Source organism: Euprymna scolopes, chromosome 15 (assembly GCF_053919585.1).
Source record: "Euprymna scolopes isolate OS-2025 chromosome 15, ASM5391958v1, whole genome shotgun sequence".
Lineage (NCBI taxonomy): Eukaryota > Metazoa > Mollusca > Cephalopoda > Sepiida > Sepiolidae > Euprymna > Euprymna scolopes.
Window position 1 is genome coordinate 86,020,113 of NC_136496.1, and position 22,263 is coordinate 86,042,375.

Consider the following 22,263-nt stretch of genomic DNA (forward strand, 5'->3'; position numbering starts at 1 on the left):
TATTTCGAAACTTCCGTAAAACTCGGCTTTGTATAAAATAATTTTATTTCTAAAATTTCATTTAGATGCTTTTTTTTTAATTTACGCACACAAACACATAGATAGGTTATAAAATCATTCACGGGCAGATTATTTGAATGTCGCATAGCTTTTTGGAATAGTAAGACATGTAAATGCAAATACTTTAGGAATCGTTTAAAATCCGCTGCGTTTCATGTTCAGTGCAGGATTTCAGATTTTGGTTCGTTTCATTTTGGGAGGGGAGTTAATGGTTGTTAGAAGTCTACAGAGAGGTTATAGAAGATGTGGGATAAACTGGTGGGTGCACACATGGTTATTAGTCGGAACCATCAAATGGGGAAGCCAACTTCTTCGGTGGTTGCAGACATGAGTGTAGGAATATATATATATATATATATATATATATATATATATATATATATATATATATATATATATATATATACTAGCAGGCGTTGCTCGGGTGTTTGGGGGTGTATGCTGTGCAAAAAAAGCAAAAAAAAATTGTTAATTTTTTAAAACTTTGACCCCTATTATGACCCCTTAAAATTTATAGTTTCGGGCTCAAATCACTTTATTAAGTTAAATCCAGGTTCAAGGAACCTATATCTAAAATTTCAAGTGTCTAGACCCAAAATTGTCGGAGGAGTTTGGTAGAGTTCTTAAAGGTCAAATCGTTGAAATTTGACCCCTAAACAGCCAAATTTCTGGCTGACACCCGTCACATCGATTTTCCCAAATCTCAGTACCCGGTATTTCAAATTTCGAGTCTATAGACTAAAAATTGACAGAGCTATTGCGTAGGGAAATGTACACAGACAGACAGACACACAGACACACAGACAGACAGACAGACAGACATGTTCACTTTTATAGATATATAGATATGTGTGTGTGTGTGTGTGTGTGTGTGTGTGTGTGGGTGTGTATGTGAGGGGGGTGTTTTGATGGAAGAGAATGATCAAACGGTATGATTAAAATTATCAGCACATAATTGTGTCGACGGATTTCTCGTCCAGCTAATTAAATTAGCCTGCGTATTTATAGAGCAATTTGTCTTAATATATATAATATAATTAATATAATATGTTTCTGAGAAATATCTGATATGTTCGCATTCTAAAACGAAAAATAAACAAATGGGGTAACGTTGTTATCTATGTACGCATGTGGGAACGTTCTCTCTTGCTTGGGGAGGATGGCGATCACCAGTTAGAAATGTTTACGTTCTAAAGAAAGGACAAAATATGTGACGTAACGTGGTCAGAAAAAGAACATTTCTATTCCTTAGGTGCGCGCATTTATCACTGTAAATTTTTCTCTTAAATTAAGAATGACAGACCGCTGGACGGGCACAGATATTCATGAAAATAAGTGGACACATCTAAACAGTTTTTTTTTTCACAAACGTAAGCCTAACTGTTTTCTTTTTACATTTATCAAGGCCCGGAAGCCACTCGGGAATAAGGGTTATTACGTGAAAAGTAAGCAATGGGATAGTATCGTAGTAATCATTAGTATTGGAGTTTGGATAAAGTGTCTTACTTAAGGGGGCGGTTCATCAGGAATTTGTTTATGTTGGACTTGAAGACATCCAAGTTGTAGTCATGTGGGAAGCAGGCAAACGGAAGAGAGCGTCACAGGCGTGCACTTCTAAGAAAGAAGCTTTGTTCATGGAATCTACGGTTTGATTTAGACACAGATAAAGAGTGGGGAAAATTATCAATGGATTTATACACTAATAAAGATACGTGCGCGTGGTACGTTCTTACAATCTATATATCTATAAAAGTGAACATGTCTGTGTGTCTGTCTGTGTACATTTCCCTACCCAATAACTTTGTCAAGTCAATTTTAAGTCTACAAACTCAAAATTTGATATACAGATTACGGAGATTTTGGAAAATCTTTATGATCGGTTTTCAGACAGAAATTTGGCTGTTCATGGGTCAAAGTTCAACGATTTGACTTTTGAGAACTCTACCAAACTCCTCCAACAATTCATTCAGTTTTATATATATATATATATATATATATATATATATATAAATATATATAAGCGAACGTGGCTGTGTGTCTGTCTGACACACTGAGACACTTTCACTTTTATATATATATATATATATAGAGAGAGAGAGAGAGAGAAAGTGATAGAGCGAGGGGGGAGAAAGAGATACATACATATGCACATATATATATATATGTATATATATATATATATATATATATATATATGATGATTGAGACGTCTTGTAAGACCAGTGCCACTGAGTGTCCATCTGCTCGTAGATGACTTTTTAGTCCTGCCAACAACTTTCATACTCTCAAGCAGATGTGACATCGATGGTGGCCATTGGTTTGGATGAAATCAACAGCAACGAGACTTTTTTCGTCGTGCACTTCCACGAGATTAACAAGACCTGACCTGAACAAACTAGCCCGGTCACACCTCACAGATGCATAGTCTCCATGATTATGTGGCAAGGTTTGGAACTTCCTATATGCTCTCTTTAGCTTCGTTCGGTCGATCCTGACTGCCTCCAAATGTTTTCCGTCCCTATATATCAGTGCCCTCCAATGCTTTCGATCAGATGCTAACGACCCCCAATTGTCAACAGGGACATTAACGCTCACCAAACTCTCCTTGATGCTATCCCGAAAACGTTTTGGGGGGGCTTTTGTCGGGTTTTTTGCCACGCTATTGGGAGTCGATAGTCATCAAGCCGGACAAGATGACCTGTCCAACGCATCTCGTTCTTTATAAGAGTGGTAGCAATGCTGGTGGTTATTGCCCTATTTAATACACATGTATCAGGGATACAACTGCCCCATTTTAACTCAAGAATACGCCTAAGGCAGTTTTGATGAAACCTCTCGAGCTGTTTCACCCGTGACTGGTACAGTGTCCATGTTTCAGAGGCATAGAGTAGGGATGGCACCACACATGCCTGTATATTGACATCTTAGTTGTCAGAGTTAAATCACTATCAAATGAGACTCTATCCCATAAGCCTCCAAATGCGTCCGATGCCTTGCTGATTCTCTGTCTTCTTTCCGTATAAAGAGTATCATCATTTGATATAATACTATCAAGGTAAACTAATTTTTTACCACTTCAAGACGTTTTCCATAGAGGAAGATATCAGGTTCCACATACATGTCATCAGAAGCGGAAGCGTACATGATGTTAGTCTTCTTATGTTAACTGTTAGTAAGAAGCAAGTTCAGGCAACACCAACTGCATATCTACCGAGGAGTGTGTCACCAGCTCAGCATCATCAGCATACAACAGCTCCCTAACAAATCCATCATTAACAATTTATATGTATTGTTTTTAAATATAATTATCCACTGACACGTGTTTCGTCGTCTACGACTCATCAGGGTAGCTGAAGCTAGTGAGATTATGCCACTCTGATGAGTCGTAGACGATCAAACACGTATCAGTGGATAATTATATTTTAAAAAGAATACATATGCCGCTCCCAATATGGTGGTACCAAATTGGCCAAAGGGAAAATTATTCCCAACTCGCATTTAGGTAAAAAATGCACTTTTGTATAAACAATTGAATTCATTCAAAATGTATCGCTAACAAAAACAAATAAGCACACACACACACACAATACATATATATATATATATGTGTGTGTGTGTGTGTGTGTGTGTGTGTGTATTTAGCAAAAATAGTAATTATTAGAAGCCTGAAGAAAGTACTTAATACTATTGCAGAGCAAATATATATATTGTTATTACCATTTTATCTGCATAGTTACATATGTTTCGGTTACCGAACATTATCAACGATCCAGTGACTTCATCAGACTTTGCAGAAATGGGTATTAATGGTATATACTCATAATAATCATTTCTGTAAAGTCTGATAGAGTTACTTCATCGTTGATACGATTCGATAACCGAAACATGTATAACTAAGCAGATAAAACAGTAATTATATATATATATATATATATATATATAATAAAAATTACAATTAAATTTACCAAAATGATCCAAGATGGTAAAACTAAAGTATATTATAAATATTAAAGAATCAATATTTATAAAGTAATCCCAACCAGATGTAAAAGCTCGATAAAACCAAATAGGAGACAGAGCTTATAATAGGAGCAAACAGTTAATAAAACATGTTAAAAAACACTTTGAAAAAGAGTTTAAAACATATTTAATCTGAAAAGGAAACACTTTATAAGTGGATAGTCCTTAATCCGCGGAGTTTCGAAGACTATCCATTCACGTGTAATTCCTTTTTCTTCACCACATACCCTCTTCTCCACTTTTTGTTATCAAGTAAGATATTTGACTTACTTGTTGTTTCATCAAATACTTTCGTATGCAAAATCCGATCCCGCATTTTGCTAATTTCTCCCCTCTGATGAGAAGGAAATTATTTCTTCGAAACTCCGCGGATTAAGGACTATCCACTTATCAAGTGTTTCCTTTTCAGATTAAATATGTTTTTAGCTCTTTTTCAAAGTTTTTTTTTTAACATGTTTTATTAACTGTTTTCTCATATATATATATATATATATATATATATATATATATATATATATATATATATATATGGGTTGAGTCTGAAAATGCTATTTCAAGTTTAATGTGACAAACCAGCTAAAATGCAATTTGATTATTAAACAATTCAGATTGACATAACAGCTAATTGAAAATAAACGAGTCGAAAAAAAATACTATGTAAAACGAAAAGGTTGTTTAAAAATACTTATATACCATAAACAATCGCATGAACAAACAAAAGTTCATGGTCTTCAAAAATTTGAAAGGTTCTCTTAAATATAGTTTTTTTTTATTGTCCGTATACATAAAGCCAATAAATCCTTAGTGCATATCTACTTACGTTTTCAGTGAAATAGGGTTTAATTTCAACTTAGTCACATGCTTTAAATGATAAAGTGCAACTTTGTTTTAATTTAATGGTAAAATATCAAATAATAAAGAAAATGATGGAGAAGAAGAAACATTGATAAAATAAATGTCCGCCATTATACATAACTAACTTCCAAGCAGTATAATTATGGATGTTTTTTTTTTAAGAATTGGTACTTTTATCGGGTTGAAAAAAATAAAAACAGCAATATCGCCATATTGTTTACGCTTACGAGGCAAACCATTCTCCATTTTGTTTGTTTCCTTATTCCCTTGTGTAATGAACGATATCTTTTTATATTTTTATGTTGAATTAATTAGACACGAAGAGTTTTTGTTTATGACAAGGTGTAAACATTAAGCAAGTGAACAGATCAATAATACCAAGATAATGGCACACTAAGACTTATTTATATAAAATAACATATATAATGTACCTTCCGGGAATAATTATTTTTATATTTTATATACTTTCAAAGATATTCGATGTTAGCCAGTTAGAAGAATAAAAGAACCTTACTGTTATTAATATGTTTAATCATTATGTTTAATCATTATGTTTAATCATTATGTTTAATCATTATGTTTAAAAATACATTGAAAAAATATTTGGCACCTAATTGGGTAGTTAAAGGTCAGAGTTTCGCCAGCTGTGGAAAGTTGTGTAGCTGATAAATCTTCAACGAATTCTGTGAGGAGTCATCAACTAAACAGGTCATAACCTTCATGCTGGATAGACTTCTTTTTTTTTAATGAAAGGCTCAGTTGAACTCCATCGGAAGGAAGAAATGCCCTCTTTAATAAACAATCATTATCCCTTTCCGTCGGTTTAAAGAGTTAAAAAAAAAACGTTTCTAGGTTTTAACCTTGAGAAATGCTGACAGGCATCGTGCTCCTATTCGATCGCCAATCGACGTGTAATCTTATTTATTTTTCCACAAAAAAAAGACCCATAAGTAAAGAAGAAGGGGAATCGTCAATTAGAATCGAATCATTACAGTAATCTTGGCAAGGGACTACATATAGCCGGATGACCACAGTAGTAAGAGATATCCGTGTTCTTTCTCTTGGTTTAAACTCAGCTGTCGTGTTGCATAGGGCTACATATTGGGGACACATTAACGGGGACTCAGAAAAGATGACGACGATAATGAGGGAGACATTTATATCTGACTGGGATGATTCTTGTAAATATATATAGAGAGGAGGAGATACTTCACTTATGATCGAGGAGACACATTACTTGGAAAGGGTCACACAAAGTTCGTTACGAGATGATGATAAAAACACATTTACTTTTTTGTTGTAAGGAATGACGACACGAGACAAACAGTAACAAACATAGATGGTTCCTTTATTATTCAACCGGTCGATTGGTGATGTCAGGAATTCGAACTTAGATCTACATGGTCTACTTTCCTCCCTTAGCCTCTAAGGGGCTCCCACTCTCCAACTGACTATCACCGTGTGTGATCTGCCCTGATTTTCTCCCTAACATCGACCCCTCAGACTCCTATATTGAGAAATCCACTTTGTTTATTACGTCAGAAGTGTGTTTACTAACGTGACTACTTTCACGTAGATTTACAAGCCGATGTACTTACAGTTATATCTCATAGGATTAGCGAATCTCGCGACAGAAGCAACCTTTCTAGGGAAATTGCTCTTGACATATCTAAGGCCTTTGATAGGGTGTGGCATAAAGGTTTACTTCACAAGATCTCTAGCTATGGTATAGTGGGAAATGTCTTCTCAATTATTAAATCATTTCTTTCTGACAGGTTCATAAGTGTAGTAGTTAATGGGCGGAAATCAGAAGCTCACAGTATTAATGCTGGAGTTCCTCAGCGGTCCATCCTGGACCCAACTCTTTTCCTGATGTACATTAATGATCTTCCTAATCACATCCTTACATCATTTGCAGACATTTATACTGATGACACTACCATCTATGGTAGCATATCTAAGTCAGTAAACGACCAAGTTCTCTCCGATTATCTCTCCTCTTATCTTGAGCACGTGGTACAATAGGGAAAGGAGTGGCTAGTTACTTTTACTGCATCTAAAACCAAGCTTCTCTCTTTACATCATCAACGTTCTGATCCCCATCTGGCATCAGTTGAAATGAATGGCTCTCGTCTTGAGGAGGCATCAAGTTTTGACAAGCTTCTTGGCTTGACCTTTACTCCTGATCTTAAATGGAACAGGTACATCAAATCTGTTGCCAATGCCGCTGGAAAAATGGTGGGATCCTTCTATCGATCCAGAAGATATCTCACTGCTGATGCAATTTAAAACCCAGCGTAAATTGGAAAAAAGACTCAGTGAACATAAAAGAGATTTAAAAAAATAGCAATTCTCTAAGTGCATTATTCTCTCATTCATTGCAACATAATCACACCTTTGACTTTAAACAAGCAAAAGTAGTTAAATTTATCTTGGTGCAAATGACAGAGAATATTCTTATTATACAATTTGTTTACATATCAATTATTAACATTATACGCTTTTTTGGTATACGGAATATTATTGATAAGACGTTCTTGTTTGTGTTCATAATTATTCAGACTGGAGTTTGTAGTAATTGCTTTCTAATTTATTTGTTTTTCTATTAATTTCTTTATATCTCAATATTTTATTTATTTTGGTTATTCGGGATTGAACTGTACATTTCCTGTTCATTAATTTGTACATTCATTTATTTGCGGACTGTTTATCTTCGTATTCATAGTTGTTGCTAGTTCACCAAGTATCGGCCAACTCATCATCTGGATTTCGTCAGTGATTAACCGCGACGGGATAGTAATGCTGAGTTTTGTAACTGTATCCACCGTAATTACTGCCATTCTATAGGTGTTGTCTAACCACATTTTGGCTAACTAATTCTCCGGCCTGCTTGGGAAGGTTTTAAACCGCTATCTTTAATCAATAAATACTCATCTGGAATTGTAGAGACTCAGTGCTTCTGTCCCACGAGCCCCAAAGGGCAATGAAGGTTGGATTCTATGGTCTAATTAATAAAATTTTGTTTTTATCTGGTTTCTACTATCGGTTCGCCACTTAACAGTATATAAATATATATATATATATGTATATATATATATAGAGAGAGAGAGAGAGTAAGAGAGAGAGAAATAAAGGAACAAACCGTATTATGTGTTCATCGACGTTTCGTCTTTATTTCGAGACTTCCTCTGGATGAATGAGATTAAGAAATAAAAAATACCAGTACAAAATATTTGAAAATGTTTCACGTGCAAAGTGTGACGCAGTTCTATTTCAGAAAATCGGAAAAAGACGTTGGAAATTGAAAAAGGAGAGGGGCGCTGTTAAAGAGAGGGAAATTTTAGTGACGTCATATAGGCGTTTGTGTAATTTTAAAAAATATGAATGCAGTTAATACTCTTACTGGAAAAAGAGATGTCTGTTGAAATTAAAATATAGGTTTGTAACAGAAATGAAATGAGTGTTTTTTTGTTATGTAATTTATTGATTGAGATTATATGTATTAATTATTACAGGGGTGTTTGAATGGTGTGAGAAGGTTAACCTGTGTCTTCAGTTAAATTATGTTCTTTACATAAAAGTTTATTTATTAATGGCGCTATGTTATAGAAACCTGCACGTTGTTTAATTTTGCTTTAATTTGCGATAAGCGCAGATTCAAAAAGTGTCCGGCGCGGTTTATTTGAAATAAATTTAACTACTTTTGCTTGTTTAAAGTCAAAGGTGTGATTATGTTGCAATGAATGAGAGAATAATGCACTTAGAGAATTGCTATTTTTTATATCTTTTTTATGTTCACTGAGTCTTTTTTCCAATTTACGCTGGGTTTCACCAACGTATTTATGATGGCAATTTTATGCAAGGAATAGTGTATATACCTCCATTGGAAATGGTTTGTTTTGGAGATGTTTCGTAGTTTTTAATATATGTCTTATGGTTAGTGATGTGGTTTGTACGATAGGAATTTCTAGTTTGTTTAGTTTGTTACAGATTATTGTATTATTGGTGTGTGTAGGTAATAGAAGATGTCTGTTTATGAGAGAAAGGTCTGGTCTATATGATTTTTTTTATTATTATTTATTCTGGAAAATATTTGTGGGGCTTTTCTCTTAGCATTGAATATGAAATATGTCGGATATTGCAAGGTTTTCAAAATGTCTGTGAGGTATTTGAATTCTTCGTCCAGATATTCAGGACTGCAAATTCTGTAAGCGCGTAAGAAGAAACCAATTAACATCCCTGTTTTTATTTTATTATTATGGTGTGAATAGAAATGTATGTAATCATTTTTGTGTGTAGTTTTGCGGTGAACTTTGAATTTTATAATAAGTATGTCTATAAAAGGTAATGAGTTATTGTTTTCTGTTTCATAGGTAAACTTTATGGAAGGTTCGACTGAGTCTAATTTTTCTCTAATGATATTTATGCGCGTGTTTTCAGGAAGAAAAATTAAAATGTCGTCAATGTATCTAAAATATTCTGTGTTTTGAGATAATCTGAATTTGAAAGGACCAGATTCTAGGAATTCTAAGAAAAGGCAAGCTAATACTCCACTGAGAGGGTTACCCATAGGAAGACCAAAATTTTGTTTATAGAAATTGTTATTGAAGTGAAAATAAACCATATTAGTTATAAGTCTAATGATTTTTATAAGAGTGTCGGGAGGAAAAGGTAAGCTAATGTTAGATATTTTTTTAAATGTTTAAGGAGTAAATTCAAGCATTTTTTAATGGGGACATTAGTATATAATGATGTTATATCTAAGCTGCGTATAGTTTTGTTTTGTACATTAATGTTTTTTATTTTGTTGAGTAAATCTCCGGAGTTCTGTGGGAGGTTCTGATAGTGCCCAGTAGTGGAGTCAAAACGTTGGATATGGCATGTGCAATTTTGTGTTTTGCACTACCGATGCCGGATATTATAGGGCGTTCATATTTTTTAAAATTACATTAACGACTATATGACGTCACTAAAATTCCCCTCTCTTTAACAGCGCCAGCCCGTCTCCCCCTCCTTTTTGAATTTCCAACGTCTTTTTCCGTTTTACTGAAATAGAACTGCGTCACACTTTGCACGTGAAACATTTTCAAATATTTTGTACTGGTATTTTTTATTTCTTAATCTCAATCATCCAGAGGAAGTCTCGAAATAAAGACGAAACGTTGATGAACACATAATACGGTTTGTTCCTTTTTATTTCTCTATTTTGTCGGAATACTCTTTACGTTATTTTCATCATATATATATATATATATATATATATATATATAATATAATATAATATAATATAATATAAAGCTGAATGTGCGTGTGTGTGTCTGGTCACGAATAGGCTCCTATATGGTTGACTATTTTAAAAAAACTGATTACATATAATGATAGAAGATGTATCGAGACATAGGAATGGGTATGTTTGATCTGGTATAACGGTGGTTCATAAAAATTGTGGGGTCTGCGTTCGCGCCAGGCCCCCAAAGTATGGAAATAAAAAATGAAAAAAAATGTTTACAAGGTTTTTTTTATATAGTTGTACATAATAATACTTTGATAAGTATGTTTCAACTTAAATAGAGATGGTATAATAAAATTGTCAGGTCTGCGTTCGCACCTGTAATCCATGGAAATATGGCAAAAACTTTAACAAAGACATTTCATATCTATTTGTGTTAGTATACTTTGATAATTATGTTTCATTTCGAAGAAATATGGTATAATAAAATTATGGGGTGTTCGTTCGCGCCTGACCTCCAAAGAATGTAAATGTGTCACAAAGTTTAACAAGGTTTTTTAAAGGAGGTGAGGGTCCACAACAAAACCTTAACTTTAATCTTTATTTACGTTAGCTTTTATTTATTTTTTGAGTTGAATCATATTGTGTCGAATAAATTCAGCTTATAAATTCACGTTCTTCTTAAAGTGAAAGCAAGAAAAAGTCGGACCTTTAGACAATTCTACACACAAATTTTGCATAAGTCTGTCTTTTTCCTTCTCCACTTTCACGTGGCACTCTTTTGAAAATAGATAAATAAGAAAAAATAAGAACGTTACTTCTTATCGTGTCAAAAGAAGGAAAAAATCCTGCTCACGTGATTACGTGTCTTTTAAAAACATTTATATAACGTTTTTATTTTTATTTATATATCTGTTTAAGCTTTTTTGTCAGTCTACAAGAAGAAATTCAGTTCATTACAACCATTTCTGCGTGTTCTTTACATTATAATAGTAAAACCCTGAATCCGACAGAGCAATACTACACCGTTCAATACTGTAAAACTGAAACGAAGATGTTCTGCTAGAAAAGGGTGTCATTTTCCTATTCTTCATATTTATATCGATTCTTTGCTTTAAAAAACTAAATTAATTACGTTTTTACTTTTTTAATACCCCATTTTGCTGTTTCGGATTATTTTACTAAAGTAAGTCAAGCTTCATTATTTTTCAAAACTGGTTTTGTTTCTTTGTTTTTCGATATTTCGTCGATATTATTTAGTAAGATTGTCAGTATTATTTAGTAAGAGTGTTGAACAAAGAATGCTCACCTGCCCCTTCTGCAAATTTAAAACGGGGCTCTCCATTTCAAAGTCGCTGCCATTTTGATTTTTTTTTAAACCAGTGCGTGAATTAAAAAAAAAATTACAAGCTACGTTAAAATACAAAGCAATGAACTTTTCTACCATAAAAGTAACTTTTATAAACTATGGTAACATTTATTTCTTGTATATTTATATTATTATATATATAACATTTTCTCTTTGTAAGGAAACATCATTTTGTTGGTCACTCTTGGCTACGAATGGAAACAAAGTTGATATAAAAATATATTTTCGCGAAAATTATCTTTACTTCCGTCATATTTCGCTTAGCGTAAAATTTTGAGTATCAAAACTTTTCTCTTTACAAACCCTCCTTGTCATAACCTATCATACTTTCATCAATCACAGCCCATTCTCTGTAGGCTGTTTTTGAGCCCAGTCAACGACGGATACTTCTGCTAGTATAATATAAAGCTGAACGTCTGTGTGTGTCTGGTCACGAATAGGCTCCTATATGGTTGACTCTTGTAGAAAACTAATCACATATAATGATAGATGTATCAAGACACAGGAATGGGTATGTTTAATCTGGCATAATGATGATTCATTAAAATTGTGCGGTCTGCGTACGCGCCTGGTCCACAAAGTATGGGAATAAAAAAATTTTAAATTAAAAAAAAACGTTTATAAGTGTTTTTTTTTTATATAGATGTACATAATAATACTTTGATAAGTATTTTTTAACTTAAATAAGGATGGTATGATAAAATTGTGTGGTCTGCGTTCGCGCCTGGCTTCCATAGAATGGAAATAGGCACAAACTTTAATAAACACTTTTCATATCTATCTGCGTAAGTATACTTTGATAATTATGTTTCAGTTTTAAGAAATATGGTATAATAAAATTATGGGGTGTTCGTTCGCGCCTGACCTCCATAGAACCGCCCCCTTAAGTAAACACTTCATCAAATCTCCACACTAATGTAATGTATTTGCAATAACTCTTATCCCTGAGTGACTTCCGGGCCTTGATAAGTGCTGATCACTGTGTAAAAAAAAATGTCACAAAGTTAAACAAGGTTTTTTAGTATAGATCCACAGAATATTGTGTGAAGTGGTTCAGTGTGAACAGGTACGGTATAATAAATTATGAGGTTAATTTATTTTATTTTTACTTTCATCATATTTTGCTTTGGTTTTGATACCCCTGAATTCGAAGCTATCTCTTTGCAACCCTTCCTTTTCATAACCTATCATACTTTCATAAATCAGAGGCCATTTTCTGAAGGCTGTTTTTGAACCCAGTCAACGACGGGTACTTTTTCTAGTAGATATATATATATATATATATATATATATATATATATATATATATATATATGGAACAAACCGTATTATGTGTTCATCAACGTTTCGTCTTTATTTCGAGACTTCCTCTGGATGAATGAGATTAAGAAACCAAAAAATATACCAGTACAAAATATTTGAAAATGTTTTACGTGCACAGTGTGACGCAGTTCTATTTCAGAGAAACGGAAAATTGATGTTGGAAATTCAAAAAGGAGGGGGGGCTGGCGCTGTTAAAGAGAAGGAAATTTTAGTGACGTCATATAGTCGTTAATTTAATTTTAAAACTATGAACGCAAGTTTACATTCTTATTGGGAAAAAGATATATCTGTTGAAATTCAAATATAAGTTTGTAACAGAAATGAAATGAGTGTTTTTTATGTAATTTATTGATTGAGATTATGAGTTAATTATTACAGGGGGTGTTTGAATGGTGTGCGAAAGTTAACCTGTGTCCACAGTTAAATACTGTTCTTTTAATAACAGTTTACTTATTAATGGCGCTATGTTATAGAAACATCCACGTTGTTTAATAGTGCTTGAAATTGCGATAAGCGCAGATTCCAGAATCACAATTTCAAGCACTATTAAACAATCCATTCACGTGGAATAACCGTTTTCTTCACCATATTCCCTCTGCTTCACTTTTTTCTTATCAAGTAAGATATTTGACTTACTTGTAGTTTCATCAAATACTTTTGCAAGCAAATCTCGATCCCGCATTTTGCTAAATTCTACCCTCTGATGAGAAGGAAAGTATTTCTTCGAAACTCCGCGAATTTAGGCTTATCCACTTGTTTAGTGTTTCCTTTTAAAATTAAATATGTTTTAACTCTTTTTCAAAGTGTTTTAACATACTTTATTATATATATATATATATAATTACTGTATGTTCATATATATATATATATATATATATATATATATATATATATATATATATATATATATATATATATATAACGTAAAGCACTTTATAGATAGATGTGTGGATATAATCTGATGATAATTAATGGATATCTGTTAAGACATTCATGAATATAAATGCAGGGAAATAGATAGATACATAGATCCTATCATTAGTTTCTACTGTATTATTAACACGAGCAGCATAACAAATCCATTGTCATTAGTTTCTCATCAGCACTCGAGTCGAATGAGAACCCTAAGTACTTGAGTGGGTTCAGTCTAATTATTTGCTCATTACGCATACTACGGCATATATCCCTCTCAGGTCATTAGATGCGAATGATAAAAAACAGACACAAACACACCCACTCCCACATACACACACACATACACACACACATACACACATGTGTGTGTGCGGCTGCTATTACGCAAAGTCAGCATGCATTCTGCAGACTTATTCAGTACAATTTTGTAGACAACAGTATATTGAAATTAGAAATAATTATAAGAGTGAAATAGCTACAGCAAAGATTAGGCATAACGAAATCAAAAAACGTATTGAGTCGCAGAAATTAGTTACCCGCGATTTGAGAAAATTCATAACTATGTAGTAAATCATGGGCAATCAACAATCCACCTAATATGAACTTAGCATGAGGTGCTTTGCATAGCAACCGAGAGGACTTACCTGCTTGCCCAGCAGTTAGCCTTCAACTCTTCTTTAGACCCATGAAACAGCGTCCCTTTCCTTTGTGGACGAAGTCAAATTCGATGATCTAAATAGCACCTCTCTCATGTTCTTGATATCATAAAACCCTTACACCTCGTAGGCCTGCGACCTGATTTCATCCTTGCTATACTATTATAAAAATGCTCCGTTGAGGTTGCTCCAGTTCGCTCGAAACTCTTCAACAAATGCCTTATCAAATCTTGCTTTCCTGGCTGTTGGAAAATATGTCCTGCGGTAACAGTTTTCAAGAATTCTGGTGAAAGAATTAACCTACTTAATTATTACCGTATTAGTCTCATTTTTTTCTTCGCCAAGATCTGTGAGTCTTTAATCAGTCAAGCGTTAGTCCACAATCTTATATATACTATATTTCTTTATTCGACCGACAATATGGATTTAGGCAAGCCCGTTCTACTTCAATTGTAATCTCTGAACGTATGTATCACTCACTGGATAAAACACGGGGGGATAGGAGAATAGCGCTAGACAGGATCTGACACAAGGGCATTCTTATGTAAATTAAATCATATGGCATTATTTGACGAATACTTAATATAATCAAATCTTTCTTAGACAAGAGAAAAGTGCAGGTTTCCTTGATGGTCGTAGATTGAAACAACATCATATAAATGATGTTGTGCCACATGGATCGATATTGAGTAATTATTATTCGTTATATTCATAAACTAGCAGGGCTACCCGTCGTTGCTCCGGATCGTATAAAATAATGAGAAAAATAAGGTTACTTTTGAACATACTTATTATTCTTAGGATAGAGGGATTTTTTTATGTCTATTTATCATTTGCTATCTCGAGCAAAAACAATATTTTACCTACTCTGGAGCGGGTATTACACATGTATGAAATAATTGTACCCTCCCTAGGATAGGTAATTCATATAAATGACCTTCCTGATTAAATTGTCTCTGAAATGAGTATATTTACTGATGACGCCATGCACTATAAGAGACACGAAAATAAAACGAACTGACATATATTTACGGCAATGGCTAAAACTTTATAGAAGGCCTTCAAGTCTGTAGTGAAATCGGGATGTAAATGGATGGGGACATTCAATTCTGAAAACAAAATTTATCAACCTCTAGTTGCCATAGCTAATAATACGCTACCTGCAAACGCTGTGTTCAACCTCCTCGGCTTAAGACATATAAGCAACATAAACTAGAACAAATACATTAAGGGCATTGCCATGGTGGCTGCGAGGAATATGGGCTCTCTTTACCATGCTAGAAAATCACTCATGCCTGAGAGTATTCTACAGCTCTACACGGCCACCATTCGCCCATGCATAAATTATTATTGTTGCATCTGTAGGGGTGCATTTTCTAAAGCCACACACCTTAGATAGGGTCCAAAAACGAGTCTTAAACTTTATAGGTCCAACACTATCAACCGAACTCCATCGCCGAAATACTGAATCTCTGTAACTGTTTTACAAGTTTTTCAATGTAATGCTATCTGACGAAATAAAGCCACTTGTAACTCTTGAAGTAAATACTCTCGCCATAACTAAAAAAAACAGCAAAATCCCATCCTTACATTGTAAAGATCCCGATATGCCGGAAAGATTTCTACTCTAGTAGTTTCTTTCCTCGAAATGTTACTCTTTAAAATTCAGTCCCGGGGTTTTGCTTCCCTGACTGTACTGACGTGCAGAAGCTTACAGAAATCTCACTGTTTAACTCCTTAGATTATATCTCTGTGGATTTGGTCCCAAACAATAACCCATTGCGTCCAAGTGGCACTGTGCCTCATTTAACGTGTACTTGTAGTAATGCTCCCTATCTTGGCTTGAGCATATTGGGAAGTGATATACAAATTTCCATTAGTTTATTAACTGATGTACTTAATGTAAACAAATTGAGCTTAGGTATTTTAACTATTTCAAAACATTGTTAATTCACTGCCTGCATAGCAGCAGCCGAATAGCGAAACAGTTAGAAGCTCCGATTGTTCTTTGGGCGATGGGTTTCGATACTGGATTGAGGTAGTTGATTGTCTAACCGCACTGGGGGCGGGGCTTAAATACGCTTAAATATGATATTTTAATTTGTCCAGATTTCGTATATATTATTATAGAGTCGTGATTTCAAATGTAAAAAAACATGTGTGCCGTCAGCTAGAACTGAATCCGAAAGCAAAACTAGCATTAAAAGCTTGTGACGTCACTACTGTACTAACGTGACACGCATATGAACTGATTAAAAAGTAAAAATAAACTAAGATGAATGTACAAAATGTGTAAAGATTTTTTAAAATTTTAACCATTTCTGACCCATTAAAAACTATTTTAACCGGCCAAAGATCCATAAAAGAACTCTCCATAAAAATCTAATCATTTCAGGCCCTTGGCGCCGCTCTGCGACTTTAAGCTTCAGCAGAGATAGAGTTTGAAAACATATATATATATATATATATATATATATATATATATATATATATATATATATATATATATATATATATATATATATGCACACTAGTAAAGAGACTAAACGGCGTCCCAGGTTGAATGAGAATAAACATATGTTCCACATTCCCAATGTTGCCATCGAAATCGGTGAAATTTCCATTTTTCAATCAAATCGATCGATTATTGATTGATTGATTGATTGATTGATTGATTGCTCTAGTCGTTGACCCACCGCGGGGCACTGGGATGAAGCTTCACGTGCCTCTCCCCAATGACTTAATTCAAAAGACACTGTTGACTTCATTAGACTGTACAAACTTACTCTTGATTTTATAAAATTATTTTATTATAATGACTAGGTATATGACAACAGCATATTCTTTATTATCAGGGCTATGAAAACAGCATATTCTTTTCCTTGTTTTGATTCTCAGGTATATATCCATTGATATATTTGGATTTGGGTTAGTTTATATAACATTTTGGGGCACGTACGTATCTACAACTGTAAAAGCTCTTCCTAGGATGTCGTTGCCGTCGTTAATGTAGCAACACTTCCTGTAAGATGTGGCTTCTATCCATTTTATTGGTTTAGTGACGAGTATATTCTGTCAGCAAATGACAATCGCAGATATCTTTGCATTAAATAATCAAATATTTATTTCCCTGTCAGTCCTGTCTCCATGTCAATTGATCGGGTTTTGTTTATCCGGTCGGGTGCGCATCAGTGTTAAGTAAGTTTTGTTTATGTTTTCCAGGTAGTTTTCCGGTACATCACAACAGATAATTCACGACTGTGCTCTCCATTCATTCATGTGTTTCATTCTTCATTTCACGAAAACTTTATTATTTGGGTGTCTTTCTTAATTTATTTCATTCATGCTCCATTTTTATCTTGCAACGTGCTGAGAATCCATAGCGCCAGGCTTAGTTACTGGCGCACGTGCATACATTGTGAAATAATGAGAAACAAATGAGCATTATGGTGTCACTGCATGAACACATAATGACTGACTACTGAAGTAAATATGAAAAACTTGAGTTGAAATAAAAAGTTAGGATTTAGTGACCCCAATGAAAACTATCCGCGGACGAAGAATTAGGACAGCAGTTATCAACATTTTCGCGATGCAACAACACGGCCATAGTAAGACTTTCAAAACTCAGACAACAGCTGTTCTTTAACATATATTTATAAAGATACGATCCTAAAGAACAATATGTATTACATTCTTCTCCTATTTTCTTACTACTACTACTATTACTACTACTACTACTTTATATTACCATAAATATTTACAAATGGTAAGTTCACACACTAGTCTTTATCAGTAATCTCTTGTAAATTAAAATGAAGAAAGTGGGCTCCTTCTACCGTGCTAGAAAATTACACCAAAGACCTTTCTATATCTTTACAAAGCTAAAATTCGCATCTGAGTTAGTTCATCTACCACTATTATCTCAATCTTTGACAGGATCAAATAATGATTCTCAAATCTTATATCTTCCATACTGTCGGCCAAGTTCCAACCCCTGTCCCATCGCCGAACTCTCGCATCCCTGTACCTATTTTACAAGTATTTCAACGGAATGTACTCTGTTAAAGTCAGTAGATACTAGAAAACTTTCTATTCTGTTAGTTTCGAATGTTTTCTTACCCTTGCTTATTTCATGTATGGTGGAGTGGTTATGGTTCCGAGCTCCTCCTCCAATAAAGAAGAAAACGTCCTAAAATCTGCTCTAATTGTTTTTCTCATTATCTTAACTACTCATTTGCGTGTTGCTTTTTTATCTATTGTATGTGTTCATACATAGTGTAAATCTTACATAACCTCACGGTGTTGTTTATTTTTCAAATCCCATGATACGGTATTCGAATTTCGTTAACGCATTATTCATTAAATTTTAAAAATATAACCTAGTATATATTATGTAAAATTATTACTACCTCCATAGAAAATAATATTAGGTCCAAATTCAATAATCCGACTAACGTTTCTTTATATATTAGATAATTATTCTATTTTCCCCACCATTAAGATTTATTATTATTATTATTATTATTATTATTATTATTATTATTATTATTATTCTGTTTCTTTTTGTTATCATTCTTTACTTCCGTTATTATTCTTCTCCTTCCTATTGTGTTTCTTTTTCTTATTTTTATTAATATTTTGCCCTATTCTTTCGGTTCAAACAATTTCAAAAATTACGCCATCGATTGCAAACAGTACACAAACGAGCACAATAAAATATACAGTTCCTTTCAAAGAGAACGGCTGAGAATGTTTTATTGTTTGTGTTCTACTCATATAAGACCTTTTGACGTTGGACTTTCATTTAAAAAGGTTTGTTTCAATGATTCTAGCAGTAAAATGAAACTAAAAGAGAAAGACACAAACAAACGAAATGGAAAGGCGACCGACGTCTTATAAAGCAAATCGCATACAAAGACGACAAGCAAACACAAAGACAAAAGATATGCATCTCATTCCAGGAAACGTCCATATGGATAATTTCCATAAAAAGCTCATAGATATTCTACAAAGAATTAATTATAAAGTAAGAAAAAAAAAGAATTAAAAGATATAACCAACATAAAGAAATTCGATAAAGTCTTCAAGTCAAACGAAAATAGTTTACAAATTATTATAAAGAAATGCAACAACAGGTTTGAAATATTACATCTTTTTTTACATAGCTATACCTAACTAGTATAATCTGCTCCACCCAGTGGTACAATTTTTTTTCACAAAGGTATCACCACTTATCAAGGCCCGGAGGCCACTCGAGGATAAGGGTTAGTCAATGTGATCATAGCGTTTATAAAATAGGTATTGGGATTTTTGTAAGTTGGATTACATAGAGGTACGGTTCATTAAGAACTTGTTAACATTGGACTTGAAGACAATCAGATTGTAGTCAACTGGAAAGAAGGCACACGGAAGAGAGTTCGACAGGCGTGCAGTTCTAAGAAAGAAGCTCAGTTCATGGAATCTACGTTTAAGTCTAGGCATAGATAAAGAGTGTGGGAAACTATTGGTGGTGGTTCTGACTAGACAAGTGTTTTTCGTGAAAGTTTGTCGATGGGGGTGCATAGATTGAAGCTCAGATGAGTACCTGCCATGGAAATAACGATAAAGCAGAGACAGGCTCGCAACGTCTCTTCTGTGGGAAAGAGGTTGCAGGGAAGAGAAAGGGGCATCCCCCACTCAGCTACGAAGTCTGTTTGGAACATTGTCAAGGCAAGATAAACAGCTTCTAGTAGCTTCTGCCGAAATGTGGCAACAGTACTCCATCATTGGCTTTACCTGGATGTTATATAGGTAGAGAATTACATCAGCAGTGAGATATCTACTGGAGCGGTAGAAGGAGCCCACCATTTCCCAGCGACGTTGGCAGCGGATTTGATATACGTATTCCATTTCAGATCGGGGGTAAAGGTCAGACCCATAAGCTTATCAAAACATGAATCCTCCCCGAGACGAGTTTCCTTGTATATAACATTAGTATATACTAGCTTCCTTCGGTCTTGACAGACTATGGATACCCATTCTAAGGGTGGCTGCGCGTGAAATTTTTTGTGAGAAAAGTTGCGCAAGTTGCAGCTGGGGTTCAGGATGACTGGAAACAATGCCGAGATAAGCGAAGAGACTCAGACAGCACCTAGAATTCCTAAATGGTTACCCACCTGGCACTAGCCAGGTTCAATGTTGCTTAACTTCGGTGATCTAATGAGGACCGGTGTGTCAATGCAATTATGCCGTATGGACATTAGTATATAACGTCATAATATCAAACTATTTGCACTTAAATAATTGTAATTTGTAAACTAATAATCCGATTGCATTCAAAATTTTACACTTGCGAACTACTAGACTTTGGAATTCCTTTCCGGGTTTCTGCATCCCTTACTGTACTTACATGCAGAAGTTCAAGTGTAATGTATACAGACATTTTGCTGCTCAACTGCCTACATAGTACCCCTGCAAATTATGTTCCATCAAAGGTTTGGGGTGAAAATCCAATAAAATAAATTTTTAAATAAAAAAATAAAATTTGAAAATTCATGTTTTATAAGAAATCTACATACATTTAAAATGTTTGAAATAAACAGACAACCTATTTTGAAATTACGTTACGATGCAAATATTTTATTAAAAAAATCATTCAACTTAAAAAAAAATCTTATTAATTTCGTATAGTCAAACACCCATCATAACAGTAAACGGAAAGAGGTGTTGTGTTTCTTTTTCGTGAGTAAGATGTTCGTGTCCTCGTGTCGTTGTATTAAGAATGTGTGATCATATTGTCGCACACAGTATTGTGGAAACGAACTCTTCACTTTGATCTTTCTTATACGCGCGGTTGGAATAAAGTGAGGAGCATGGGAACAATTAGAAGCATCATTTTTAATTATTTTTTTTAATAAACAGGCAAACTGTTTTGCAGTCAAGTTGCAAATGTTTTATTAATAAAATCATTCATTTTGTTTTAAGTGGAGATTTTTCCTATTCATCATCATCGGCGGTCACTGGTGTCCGAGTAAGACTGTCCTCCGTTGTGTCTTCTGTATTAGTCCTCGGGTGAGCATAGAGCCTAATCCTAGACCCAATTTTTCTTGTACAATTTGGGCAGATAAAGGTAGTGGTGGTGGGGTGGGGTTGGATGTGTCTGGTTGATAATCTGTCCTTTCTGTGCTTGCGTTTATCCTCAGCAGCTTGATTTCGGTCACTGATATAAAGCGCAGCACCTTCGTGGACAGCGCCCCTCCATGCCAACCTGCTCCCAGCCACGTCCTCCCATGTCTCAAGGTCCATGAGAAACCGCTTTAGATTTACTTTGATGTTGTCCTTATACTTCATCTTTTGGCCACCCTGGGCACGCTTTCCCTTAACAAGCTGAGAGTAGAAAATCTGTTTTGGGAGGCGGAGATCCGGCATTCGGACAACATGACCAGTCCATCTGAGCTGGCATTGAGCAACAGTAGCGGTGATAGTAGGAATGTCAGCCTCACTCAGGACGCTGGTGTTGGTGCGTCGGTCCTTCCAACTGATTCTGAGGATTTTTCGGAGGCATCTTTGGTGGTATATCTCCAAGATTTTTACGTGCCTCCTGTATGTGGTCCAGGTCTCCGATCCATAGAGAAGAGTGGGCAGCAAGACAGCTTTGTATACCATGATTTTGGTATTTGCCAAAAGGTCACGGTTCTCAAATACTCTCTTCCTTAGCCTTGAGAAAGCCCCACTGGCACAGCTGAGACGGTGTTGTATTTCATCATCTATGTTGGATTTTGATGATAGGATTTTTCCTATTAATTACGGATAGTAAAGTATCAACTATCAGAGAATGAAAGATTGTTTTTTGT